The following is a 14,631-nucleotide window of genomic DNA, read 5'->3' on the forward strand; positions in this document are numbered from 1 at the left end:
AGAAGATTGATAAAGTTGGACTAGATCTCGATCATTGCAACACAGGAAAAGCTCCCTCACTAGTACTCTGGTGAACTGCTTGAGTTAGAGACATCCAAATCGCAGAATCTAAAACAATGGTCTTTGATTGAGGAGAGTGTGATTAAACAGAAATCCACAGTTAAATGGATGCAACCAGGCAACTCCAATACCAAATATCTCTCTGCTATGATGAAAGAAAGAAATCAAAGAAAATAAATTGTGGAGCTAACTTCAACTGGAGTTTAGTTGGCTGATCCTATAGATGTTGCTACCTCCGTCCCAATTTACGTGTCTTTGTTTGATTAGGCACGGAGTTTAAGAAATAAAAGGAAACTTCCGAATCTTATGGTCTTAAATATATTTTTAAATCTTGTTGTCTTAAACTTGCCATTTAGAATGTTAGAATTACAAACCTTAATAAATATAAAAACACACTCCTTTTGGGATAGATAAAAAAGGAAAATAAGACACTTCAATTGACCGGAGGAGTAGAAAAGACTATAATTCTATAAAGCTCTGATGAGATCTTTTACTCAAAGATTGCCTGCTATAAATAGAATATTGATGAAGAAGATTCCCACACTCTCTCACTGTCAAAAGCAGGCACTCTGATGCAACTGACAAGGAAACATTTGATGGGATATGCGACATTAGAGATGAAGAATCACATGGAATGGATGACTATAATGCTTTTGAAGAAGTCTCGACATATGATTTAAGTGTGAAGTTGGATGGATTTGTTTGCAACAGAGGTTACAAAAGGCTATTAACTATACTGTTATAACTTTGTTGCTTAAATATGACGATCCAGTTATAGTGAAAGACTAGACCAATTGTGTGTTGTACTAATCTATATAAGCTTATGACCAAAGTTTGCAAGGAAACATCATGTTATAATAACTGTGTTATCTATGAAGCTGAAACATGTATCATTTCTGGAGGAAAATGGCAGATAACATATTAGCCCATGAACCTAAAGGCGTATACTAGGAAATAAGTATCACCTAAGTACACGATCAAGATTGATCTACAGAAAGTTCGCGACACTGTAGAATGACTTTTCATAGAACAAGTCATAGAGAAGTTGGGGTTTCCTGAAAATTTTATTGTTTGGTTATGTATGTGCTAGAACAGTGAAATGCTATCCTGCTAAATGGTGAACCTTCAGAGATGCTCCCAGAGGACTTAGATAGGAGACTCGCCCCGTTTTGTATTTGCAATTGATATGGAGTACTTAAGCATAACTCTAAATGGACATGACTGAAAGATTTTAAGAGTCATCATAGAGCTGCAAATTTAGGAAACACTACCTAAGTATTGCAGATAATTTATTACTATTTACACGGGGAGATCTAGCATCTTTGATGTTTTACAACAGTGCTTCAGCCAATTCTCAGCTGAATCAGGTCTACTATCAAATGTGGGAAAAAACTCGGTGTAATTTGGTGGGGTTTCTCAGAATGAATTGCCCTTCTCTTTAGTGTAGTGGCTAGAAAATTATTGCTAGGAATACAGCTGGTGCAGACAGTTCTCTTTGGTATCCAAGCCTATTGTGTCTCAATTATTTGTGATACCTACTAAGACCTCACGCATAGCACTATTGATGCATACTATAAAATCTACATCTGGCCGGAGTTTAGTAGTGGCTTGGGATAGAATGTGCTCTCCTAAGTACATGGGATGACTGAACCTAACAAATTTGCAGCTATGAAACAAAGCTACTATCATTAAAATATGCTGGGATCTAACACAAAAACAGGATAAGCTATGAATCGACATTACATCAAAAGTCGACAATTCAAAAATGGTACATGTTATCCGGAAAATACTTGGAAGTAGGAACTATTTTGAAGCAGATGCAATACACTACCAGAGGTGGAAACAGCATGATAAGACAAACCTACTTACAATTACTATGTAATTCCCCTCTTAAGAATACTTTGATGTTCAGGAATGATGCGAACCTAAGGCTAAGATTCACAATGTGAGTGGGGATGAAGGTGGATTGCAGGTGGTTCACTGTGTCAAACTTATGATGAGTCCGATGGGCATCCATTTGCATTTTAAGGGCCCATGGAACAGAGTGCTACAATGCTTATGAAGACAAATTTACAAAACAACTGCTTGGGACCAACATTTTAAGGGCCTACTTACAATTACCATGTAACTCCCCTCTTAAGACTACTTTGATGTTCAGGAATGATGCAAACCTAAGGCTAAGATTCACAATGTGAGTGGAGATGAGGGTGGATTGCAGGTGTTTCACTGTTTCAAACTTATCATGAGTCCGATGGGCATCCATTTGCATTTTAAGGGCCTATGGAACAGAGTGCTACAATGCTTATGAAGACAAATTTACAAAACAACTGCTTGGGACCAACATTTGGGTGCCCAAATCTTTAGCATGAGATGCTGAGAGTGCCCATGTCATCTGTATTAGAAAAGATCAGAGAATTTCTAAACAATCATACGCCATATAACCACCAAAATATGTGAGGTAAGAATTAAGTCCAGGAGAATTAAACAAAAAGAGACTCCGAGACAGTATTTCTACCTTGATATTCTTTCACGTTATAACAGATACGAGAATAGAGCAAGATGCAGCTGACAAAAAATCATGTACGGAGATACAGAGATAGAAACACCTAAGGCTTAGGGGTAGAGATTTTGTCAATAAATGAAGTTCAACAATGTTCTTGGTTAAAATAAAAATGACAGCTTACCGTAACACCAGAAAGGAAAATGGATTAGACACATTAACTGTAGTGCATTTTCGAACACTTGCAACACTGTGTTTATCAAACTCAGAGCACTGCATAGTTCGCTTATAAGGAAAATGAAGATGAAAAGACATTCCCCCTGAATTAAATTGAAGTGGGTTTAGCAGTATCTTTAAGAAGATAAATTCATACAACTCCCATGAAGTATTGAACCATACTCTCTTCAAATGAGAAGAAAAAATGAAAGCCAAACTAAACCCAAAACAGAAGGCCTCATGCATTTCCTCAGAAAAATCTGCCTTATCAACATTTGAATGACAGGTAAAGGTACAAGAAGGATCACCCAGTATAACTGACAAGGCTTCGTTAGTGCATCCATCAACCCCAAGAGTCACCTCAGCCTTGACAAGTATGAAGGAACCACCACAAAGAGCAAATATACTCAAATATAGTTTTCTTTGCTCTCCCAGTATAACTGACAAGGCTTCGTTAGTGCATCCATCAAACCCAAGAGTCACCTCAGCCTTGACAAGTATGAAGGAGCCACCACAAAGAGAAAATATGCTCGAATAAAAATATCTTTGCTCTCCCAGTATAACTGACAAGGCGTCGTTAGTGCATCCATCAACCCCAAGAGTCACCTCAGCCTTGACAAGTATGGACCACAAAGAGCAAATATCTCAAATAAAAATATCTTGCTCTCCCAGTATAACTGACAAGGCGAAAAATCGTTAGTGCATCCATCAACCCCAAGAGTCACCTCAGCCTTGACAAGTATGAAGGAATCATCACAAAGAGCAAATATGCTCAAATAAAACTTTCTTTGCTGCACCCCTGAAGACAAGCCGACAAAACAAACAAGAAATATGAGACCCCCATGTAAAAACAGTCAAGAACACATCAAAGACTGCAGCGAGTACCTGCAGCCCCACTGACCATAAATTAGAGGTTTATGTAACCTCGTCATACATGCTGCACAGTCTCTACATTGTAAGAAGATCAAATTCACCTAAAACAGAAAATACAGAGTAAAGGAAGCTTCTCCCCTACCCTCTAATAGCCAAGACAGGCCACATAGCTTATATTAGATTACATGATCAGAAGACCAGTCACAAAACTTATATCCTACAGTGGATTCCCAATATTGCATAAATATGTTATTTTCCACCAAGAATATCCAATATCTCGGTTTTGTTGTCCACAATCGCATTTGTGTAGACAAACAGATCTAACGTGAATGCTTGTACCACCAACAAGAATTGTCATCAGAAAAATGAGATCTACCTCTTTCCAGGTTTAGGGTATCGAGTCTACTCTCCTCTGGTTGCTTGTAAGAATTAACATTGAAGTTGGTCGCAGCATTATAACCCTGGCTTACGTCATTCTGAAAATTATAAACCTGCAGTTGACTTAATCAATTAGTAAAAGATTTGGAAACAAAAGGAAAGACAAGTTATGCGCAACACAAAAATAAGAATAAGGTCTCACCATGTCAGAATGATTCACTTGTTCTGTGTAACTTTCAGGGAGCATCGGGAGATGATGTCCAACGAAATCTTGATGAACTGTGCCCAAGGAATTGCTTCCAAAACAGAGCTGCTGCATGTCATTGTTGGAGTTATATGGCGCACAGAAATTGCCCAGCACTAATTGTCCAGTTCCAATGGTATCAGCACAGTTATCTAAAGGGATTTCAAAATCATCGAGCTCCATATAGGCAGCATCTTCTGGCAGAATCATGGGGTTAAGACTATAATTAGCTCCACCGCTTGCAGAGAGATCAGATCTCGATTGACCTACTCCTGCCCGGTATTCGATGTCTCCAAGGCCGTCGAATATATCATTCCCATCAGTAAAAGGAGCAGGTGGACCATTTACATCTTGGTTGAAGTTCTCCAGATTCTGCTAAAGGAGGAATATTAATCAATAGACTTTTATAATTAAACAAGTCCCAAATATACAACAATGTTGTACAATTTGCCATAATACAATATCCTGAAAAAGTACAAGGCAAGCAACTGAAAAACAAGCAATACTAAACTATAGTTCCTAGACCCTATAGATGCATAAATTAAAGCAATGTTTTTTCCCTGATGATATTCTCATCAAGCTGTATAATAGATGAGTTCGACTATCTGTAGAACCTTGTTGAAAACCCTTATCCTCTTGCCATTTAACTTAAAAGCACTCACACCAAGAATAGTCCAAAGATCATCAAAAGTGTAAAGGCCAATCTCAAACAAAAAAGCACCTTCCATTTAACTTTACCAAGTCAAGTGCTGCTTTAAGCAAAACTGAGAGAAGAAATAAGTGCAAACACTAGAATAGACAACAAGCGAAGACATTAGCTAAACATGAAATGAAATTTCAGTGACAAACATGCGCTTGAATGTCAAAGCATATCTCAATGGATTTATAAACACTACAGCATACCCACCTGATTAGTCTCATTGCCAGCAAAAAGTAGAGTAGGATCTACAGTGAAATTGGCTAATAGACCAATAATCTCATCATCTTGCTCATCAAGAGGCATCTCATTAGTACACAGCTGAGCATTAGATGGTCCAGAAACAGGGTTCACCATGCTAGGGCCAACTGGACAACTCTGTTTCTCTGGAAGTATAGGCAGGGGAGAAAAAAAATTGGATGAATTCAATTGACCAGGCACCCCCTCATCATCTAGCTTATCTGAAGGCATCCAATTGATAGAAGATACATTGGACAGATTTGGTTCACCAGGCAACCCCACATCACCTGGCTCATCCAAAGGCATACTCTGAATAGAAGGCTGAATAGGAGATAGACACAGTTCACTTGGAGGCCCCCAGATGTGCTTCCTGGCTCAACCACTCCAGTCACAATTGAGTTGCTCTGATTATCAGGCCTTCCAGGTGGAACCGGAAAAACATCTGACGTACAAGGTTCAGCAGGAATATTGCTCCATACTGTGCACCATTTTTTGGACCTGGCCCACTCTTCTGGAATACTTTACAAAGCACATAATCCTACAAAACAAAGATTTGATGAATAACTAGTATTAAAATTTACAACTATACAAGGAAAGCTGATAATACTATACCAAGACCCACACTAATATAACAAACATAATAACTCCAGATACCAATATTTAACTCAAACTTTAAAAACGTCTTCCTTCCATACAGTTTGAACCTTACGGACAGCACACCACACCTAAGATTGGCTAATAATTACACCATAGAATTTGAGGAACATGAATTATCAATTTCTTTTTTTATGAAGGTAGTGTGCAGGCCTGCTTGTGCACACCTCAACTATTCCACCAAGTACCCACTAGCACAGGTACCGGGTGACACTATGCCACCAAGGCTAGACAGAAAAGAATTACCTGGTATTGTGTCTCCAGGATTTAATGTAGGAGACCCAAGAAAATTTATAATTAAGAAACCCTAGCAAAGATAGTAGGGGACTACATACTTGGGAATTTATCATCTTAATATTATCCTCATAATATTAATTCCAGAAATCAGAGAACATGAACCATTTAGCAACAATGTTTTAATCAATATTTCTCACATATGGAAATTATGACAGTGCCATAACGTTCTAATCAGGTTCTCACAGATGGAAACTAGATCATATTACCCGTAAAGCCAAATGCAAACAGAAAAGGGGAGAGAGGAAACTGCAAGGGGCTATCATCGCTATGAGAGCACAAGAAGAGAGAGCATAAAAACTGATGTAAGAATTAGGTAGTAATAGCCAAGATAAGATATAATTACCTGAGCAAATCCTGCATCAATTAGTTCTTTATCTTCGAACTTGTATTCGTGAATAACCCAATCAGTTCTCAGCCCTTTCGGGGGATGACCTTGATGAAAAATAAGTGTTTTAACTGATCCAACACTCCTGCCATCATAAGTAATAGATCTATCTTTCCCAGTAGTTTTCCAGTAGCCAGTTTCAGTAGAGCGATTCATTCTGACTCCACTAGCATACTTTCTCTTCGTTGGGCAAAAGAAGTACCACTCTAGATCTTTACTTTTATAGCAACATTTGTCTGGAAAAAGATATTAAAACATTACACAAAGTTGAATAAAGATAAGTAGAATCATTCACCCCGCCCCCTAAAAAAGGTATTATCTAAATGCTAGAGATTTCTACTGAAAGAATTAACAACTTTGATAGTAAAAACAGAAAGGAAAGGATAGACTTTTATCACTACGGATTCTAAATGTCAATTTTAGAGATTCAGAGCAGCGAACACAAGAATGAGCTATAAGTCGAAATTTAATTAACAAACTGATAGCTTTTCCTATCTCAAAGCATTTTTTTTTGAAGTACAGAACAGACAACTTAGCACATTATATACATGATTCCCAAAAGAAAAACATTTGTAGAATGCATAACACTGTATTATCTATGTGATTCCTCTAGAACCTTTTCAAGTAAAAATTGTTGCTTTTCCATAAAAAAGGAAAAAAGAAAGGGTCATGCTATTGGTGGAACTACATATTAAACCACTGATTAAGAACTTCTAAGGAGAATGAGTGCCAGAGCTAAGGGGGTCCTATATTCTAAAGAATGACCGCGCTAAGAATAATGCAAAATTTTAACAAACTTTGAAATATAATCTATAGACAGAGATACCTGGAAGGTCCCACGGGGAGAACTCGTAGATGTTGAGTTCCGTTATGCCTTCAAATAGAAGTTCTTTCCCCATGTTCTTCCGTTTGAGATAGTACATAGTCAGCTCAACATCAGTTGGGTGAAAGCGAAACCCAGGCGGAAGCCTCATCTTTGAAATGAGAGAAAAAAGAAAAAGACAGCCAAACTAAATGAAAACAACCAGCCCAGGACGGCAAGCTAACAAAAACCTAGACTAAAAATAATGGTGCCAATAATCCTAAGAGAGCTATCTGCACATAAACCAGAGCCTCCCACCCACCCCACAACAGAAAATTCTAAACTGTCAAGTCCAATGCCGAAACAAGATCTTCCCTGAGCACCACAGCCTTCTTCGGTTCATGAAAAGGAATGCACTCCAAACAAAGAACTGATTCTTCTTGCAAGAGCCAACAGACATCTGGTGCACAATCAAAAACCTGTTATTCATGAAGTCATCAGCCTCCCATATAAAAACCTAATAATGCCAATTGAAAAGAAGCACACTAGTTGATCACCACGTGCTACGTACACAAAGAAATAACCTTTCACAAAAACAAAGCAACCCCAAACTGGCAAAGGCCAAGATGACAACAAAACAACTGAGCAGGCTCTATGTAGGAAAGACTAAGCCCTAATAGTCAAGTTTAAACACTGATTCGAATTGAAGGAGCATAGCTAAAACCAAATACAGACACATTCTTCCCATTTGAAATGTATCAGTTCAATATAATAACACAAACACACAGAAATGACAACACGAGAAAGAATAAACTGATCGAAGCTATCAAACCCTTAAATACCCACATAGAATTTCAATTAAAAACACAATAAACAGGAAAAAGGAACAAACTTTGACTGCATAATAATAAAATCAAGAACAGTCGAAAAGTAGCTTACCCATAAAAAGATCAAACCAGAGAAGGCAAAATAATAATAATAATAATAATAATAATAATAAAAAGGAAAAAAGAACAAAACTTGAACCACGTTATAATTGCAGTGATCAAAACCCCAAAATACAAAACCTCGACAATCACACAATTGAAGGAAGAAAAATACATCAGTTCAAGGTAACAACAACAAAAAACAGACACGAGAAAGAATAAACTGATCACAGTGATCAAAATCCCACATACAAATTGCGACAAAAACACAATAAAAAGGAAAAAAGAACAAACATTGACTAAGTAATAATCAAAATAGAACATAATCAAATCAAGAACAATCAAAAAGTAGCTTACCCAGAAAGGAAGAAAAATACATCAGTTCAATATTAAAAGAAAAAGAAAAAAAAAGCACAATATGAGCAACAGGAGAAAGAATAAACTGATCACAGTGATCAAATCCTTAAAACCCCAAACATACAAATTCGAAAAAAAAAAACACAATAAAAAGGAAAAAAGAGCAAAAAGTGACAAAATAATCATCAAAAGAGAACATAATCAAATCAAGAACAGTATAAAACACCGAAATGGGCATCAGGAGAAACAATAGACTGATCACAGTAATCAAACCCCCAAAACCCTACATACAAAAAAAAAAAATCAAAAGAGAATCAAATCAAATCAAGAACAATCGAAAAGTAACGAAAACCCTAAATTCAAACCTCAATAATAACGCAAAATCAGTTCAAGGTAACAACCTCCAAAAAAAAAAAAAAAAAAAAAAAAAAAGAAGAAAACTGATCGGAGTATTCAATCAAACCCCCAAAACCCCACATACAATATTCCAAAAAGAAAAAGCATAATAAAAGGAAAAAGGGAACAAACTTTGAATCGAAAGATAACTTACCCAAAAAGGGATCGAACCGGAGAAGGCGAAAAAAGACAGCGTTTGGGGGGTGGAAGGGCGGAGGAGGAGTGAATAAGCGAAGGAGAATTGAAGAGTGAGTAGGGGTTTATATAGCCACCAGGGTTTTAACCACAGCTCACAGAGCCTTCTTTGGTAATCTACGCCTTTTCATTGGTTAGATTTCATGGGCATTTTGGGTAAATTATTAAGTTTAACCCAACATTGCCTTGGTTATTATCAAATTATTATGTTTGGTCCTTTTGATATTGGGTTAACTATAGTTCACCTTTTGCTTGTTTAAGATGTGTGGTTTTGGTCCGTCCATTTGTGAATGTAATAGATTATTAACTAGAACTACTCATCATCCTAGCTTTTCAATTTATCTGTCCTAAGAGCGTTTGAAGTCTGTCTCTAACCGGAAAAAGAGGTTACCAAGCAAGTGAATCGATAAAATTTTGATTGGTTTGCTTTGATATACTGCATGGGCTTTTGGGTAAAATATTAAATTTAATCAATATTAACTCTTCTAATCCCTTAATTTATTACCAAATTATGATGTTTGGTCCCTGTGATATCGGGTTAAGTTTGTCCATTTAGAATTTAGAATGTATGTTTTGATCCCTTCATTTGTGAATTCTTGTGATTATAATAGATTATTAGTTAGAACTACTAAATTAAGTTCTATTTTACATCATACTTTCATAAGATGGGGGTAATGTTCACGTATAGGTCGACTTTGCTTATTACACACTACCCTTGTTTAATTAATACATCATACTTTCATAAGATAAGTACACGTACACACTACCCTTCAGAATCCACTGTGGTCTGGACAGGCTTTGTTGTTGTAATTGTTGCTTACATCATACTTTGAGGGGAGTATAATTATAAAAATAGTCTGAATATATTATATTTTCTATATGAAATGAATTTGGTCGATATTATAAGAACAAGATAAAAATTATCGACAATTAAAGGACCAAAAATAAAATTATCCATCTGTTTTGTCAAACTGCTACCTCATTCATTGCACTTGATCTTTTTAAATTTTAAGATACTTCAAGAGTATTTGTTTTTCTTGGATCATTAGATAAAGTGCTTATGGTTTTACAATATAATTTCTTTTTGGAGAGAGAAAAAGAATATTTGAAAGGGAATATGTACTCCTATAACACATCAAAGACACAGTAGAGCAAAAACTAATCTAAAGTTTGCCTATTAGTTCATCCATGGTAACTCTTGCATTTTGCAGGACAAATTTTTTAGATTTTGGCTATTATCGGACAAACACTTACGTAACCTCTCAAAGACACATAGGCAGTGACATGTTTTTGTTACTTCATCATTCATCGTCATCTCTCATTATGTCATTAGCCCACAATAACAATAGTACTTTTTTATTTCCTTTAATCAATTGTATGAATTATGCGTATTTGCGCGTACACGAACTACTCAAATCTTTTACTTTCTATAGTTTTTACCAGTATATTGAATTATTATCTGACATACTAGTAAAAAGTTATTAAAAATATATGATCCTAAATCCACATATATAATACAAATAAGAGAACTTAAACATAGTTCTATTATTACTATTGTCAAATCATATAAAATTATCATGGATCAATCAATAGGTACCATGTAATAATTATTAGATTTTTTTTTCTCTCTTACTATTGTTACCAGCGATCTGATTCGTTTATCAACCAATGAAATTAATTAACTAGATTTTGTGACAATGAAAGTGTCATTTCTTTAAAAAAAAAAAAAAATTGAAAGAGTTACAAACTATTAGAATTTATTGTTTCATATTAGCTAAAAAATTTATTCCGCTTCGTAAGTAGGATAGTAGTTGCACTTTTGAACTATCTAAGACAGTAGTTGCACTTTTGAACTATCTACGTTTTGAACGGAAACACTAACTTGTACCATTTCAAATAGTTTAGGTTCGCATTCAAGGTAGATCAACCATTAATGAGAAGCCAATTATGAGCTACTTAGCTACCAACGAGAGTCTTTTTGAACTACTCTTAACTTAAGGGTGTTTTTGTGCCAAAAATTAAATGAGGAGCAAAGTCATTTCATTTCAAATAATTTAAAATAAAAAATTGGCCCTTTTCCCATTTTCAATAAAAATGATTCAGAATATTTATCATTCAATTTGAAATGAAAATAAAAGAATAAAAACAAAACTCAGAACCACTATTTGACAACACTAGTATCAGAGTTGTTCTTTATTTGTATTAGTTCTCATACTCTTGAACTAATATTAGAAGTCCAATAGTTTTAGTCAATTAGCATTATTTAAGCGTTTTACCACCGTCGTACAAGATTTTACTTTACATCCTTAACTTTGAAACAAAAAAATCATAGTCAAAGATTGCAGTAAAAAACAAAAGGGGGTATTTCATTGCACAATTGCAGAATTCACAAAGAGTCTTTAGAAATGCTTGGTAGAGAATAAAATTATCCCTAGATTATAATTAAATTTAATTTATTCCATCTATCGTGATTATTTTATACTATCTTTTAGATGGTATAAAATAATCAAAAGATAAGTGATAAGAAGGGATATCCCATCTCTTGGGATGGATGCATTTATACCTTGTTTATAGAGCGATAAATTTATCTCGTGATAAATTTACGCCTTCTACCAAACATGATAAAAATTAAATCTTTGCGATATCCCAACTTATACTATGCACCAAACGACCCCTAAGTATATACATATAATACAATGCATATACATATAAAGAACTTTCCAAAAGTACCAATAACTTCTAAGTATATTTCTTCTAGTTTTCAGTTCGCAACTAATAAGGTCTGCTATAGTTGTATGAGATTCTAGAACATTCCGGCATGTTCCCTGTAGATAGTGACAATTTTATAAAAATTACTATTATTAAAGAGTCAGCCCCACCTTAATTGTTTTTTTTTTTTAAAATTACTATTATAGAAGAGTGGGTTGAATTTTTAAGTATAGACCAACTTCATCATTTTAAGAAAATATGTGTATACGTTTTCTGACCGTTATATTTTCGCCTTCTGATGCTATTCCTCATTATTGTGTGAGACGTATGTGCTTCTAAAACTTATACCCAAAGGTATAAGTTTTAAATCTTTATTTTTATGACTTTCTTAACGGCTTTTGTGTTCAATTTAAATCGTTATTTCTTTTTTGAATTTCTTCTTTAAATTTTTCTAAAGCCGCATCTTTATCATTTTCGAACTTATTATCATTATTTAAATGTCTTTTTTTTTTTTTTTTTAATAATTTGCCTCCTATTTTCTGTTTGGATCCCACCTTAATTATTATTATTTTTTTGCAATTGTCTCCTAATTCTTCACGAACCCCACCTTAATTTTTTAATTTTTTTATTTCTACTATTATAGAAGAGGGCCCCACATTTTTTTTTATTACTACTCCTCTATTTCAATTTATGCGAACACATTCCAATTGGATACGGAGTTTAAGAAAGTAGATAAGACTTTTAAATTTGTAGTGTAAATGAGTCACATATATTTTATGTGGTTATAAATCATTGCATAAAGGTAAATTATTTCCAAATATACAAAGAGGTCATTCTTTTTATACGGACTATCAATAAATGAGTTCACATAATTAAAAAGAGGGAGTATTATAGAAGAGTGGTTGATGGGTTGACGATCAAACCCACTCTTCATAATAGTAGAAGTTATGATGTTTGGTCCTTTTGATATTGGGTTAAGTATAGTTTACCTTTTGCTTGTTTAAGATGTGAGGTTTTGGTCCGCCCATTTGTGAATTCTTTACATTATACACCAACAACAACAACATACTCACAATTGGGATTTTAGGATAGTAGGGTGTAATAAAACCTTACCCCTATTTTTGTGGAGGAAGAGGTCGTTTTTTGATAAGCCCTCGCCTCAAAAGAAGTGTATACAAAGCAGGATTGAAAGGAAAAATAACGATAATAAAATAGCAAAGATATATAAACAAAGCAGATGAGGCAACGTGTGGAGTAAAATTGAGGAATAACATACTACGTACTAAATAATACTACTAAAATGGAGAAGATTTAAGAAACTCACTCCCCCGCCTCTCCAAGCTTAAAAGTATAACATTCTCGAATTAAGTTTTGTTTACATCATGTTTGAGGGGACTATAATTATAAAAGTAGTCTAAATATATTATATTTTCTATATGAAATGTATTTAGTTGAATAGAATATAATTATAAGCATGAAAATGAAAATTATCAACAATTAAAGGACCAAAAATAAAATTATCCATTTGTTTTGTCAAACCACTACCTCATTAACCTCACTTAATCTTCTTAAATTAAGGTACGAAGAATATTTATTTTCCTTGATCATTAGATAAAATGTTTATGGTTTTACAATAATTTTTTGAAAGAAAGAAAAATTATTTAAATATATATGAAAAGATTTTGATTTACCCTTTCTATTTCAAAAAGGTTCATATTTACACTTCGTTATCTTAATTTATACCCTATCTGTTACAATAGTTGAATATTTACTTAATTTTTTATGGAGGATAAATCTGGAACCTTTCGAAATAGAGGGCAAAATCAAAAAAGATAAAACACCAAGGATTTCAATAAAACTTGCCATTTGTGAATTCGACTATAAATGCATTATCGGAACGTCAATATCACGAATAGGCTGAGCCTATTATTGTGCGGAAAAATATCGGGTTACTATATAAAATATTGACGTTTCGATCTTTGACTCTGTCGCCGAATCGTTGGGTAAGTATGAATAAAAAACTAAATTTTTTCAGCAAAAACCATCGCATCTTTTCAACCCCTAAATCGAGGTCGACGGAACTTAGTCCTTGATGTATTCGTTTCCTTACATTATGACGCGAGCAAAAAATATCGAGTTCTATATAAAATATTAGACGTTTTGAGTCTTATTTTACCAATCATTGGTCAATTTATGGAAAATAACACTAAGTGTTGCAAAAATAAAGTTGGCCAATTTTTGTTTTTTATTCATACTTTGACCAATGATTAGTGGTGTGTCAAGACTCAAACGTCAATATTTTATATAGAACTCGATATTTTTTTCTCGCGTACAATAATGTAGGCTCAATACATCAAGGATTCGTAGACATTCGGATCGTCATTTTAGGGGTTGAAAAAGGTACCCGAAGTAAGTTTTGAATTGAAAAAATTTAGTTTTTTTTTCATACTTTGACCAATGATTAGTGGTGTAGTCAAACTCCGAAACGTCAACATTTTATATAGAACCCGATATTTTTCTCGCGTACAATAATGTAGGCTCAATACATCAAGGATATGTACGTTCTGGATAGTCATTTTAGGGGCTGAAAAAGGTACCCAAGTAAGTTTTGTTTGGAAACTTTAGGGTGTTTTATTTTTAGGGCTCCTCGATTTACCCTCTACTTTGGAAAAGGTTCATATTTACCCCTCCGTTTGGGGAAA

The 14,631-nt window shown here is 34.5% G+C and overlaps 1 pseudogene; it reads right to left on the bottom strand.

Annotated features, from left to right (window-relative positions):
• Nucleotides 1-2,666: 2,666 nt before the first annotated feature.
• On the bottom strand, nucleotides 2,667-9,310 carry LOC132059298 (NAC domain-containing protein 82-like; annotated as a pseudogene).
• Between the last annotated feature and the right edge of the window lie 5,321 nt (nucleotides 9,311-14,631).

This window comes from Lycium ferocissimum, chromosome 6, assembly GCF_029784015.1.
Source record: "Lycium ferocissimum isolate CSIRO_LF1 chromosome 6, AGI_CSIRO_Lferr_CH_V1, whole genome shotgun sequence".
Taxonomy (NCBI): domain Eukaryota; kingdom Viridiplantae; phylum Streptophyta; class Magnoliopsida; order Solanales; family Solanaceae; genus Lycium; species Lycium ferocissimum.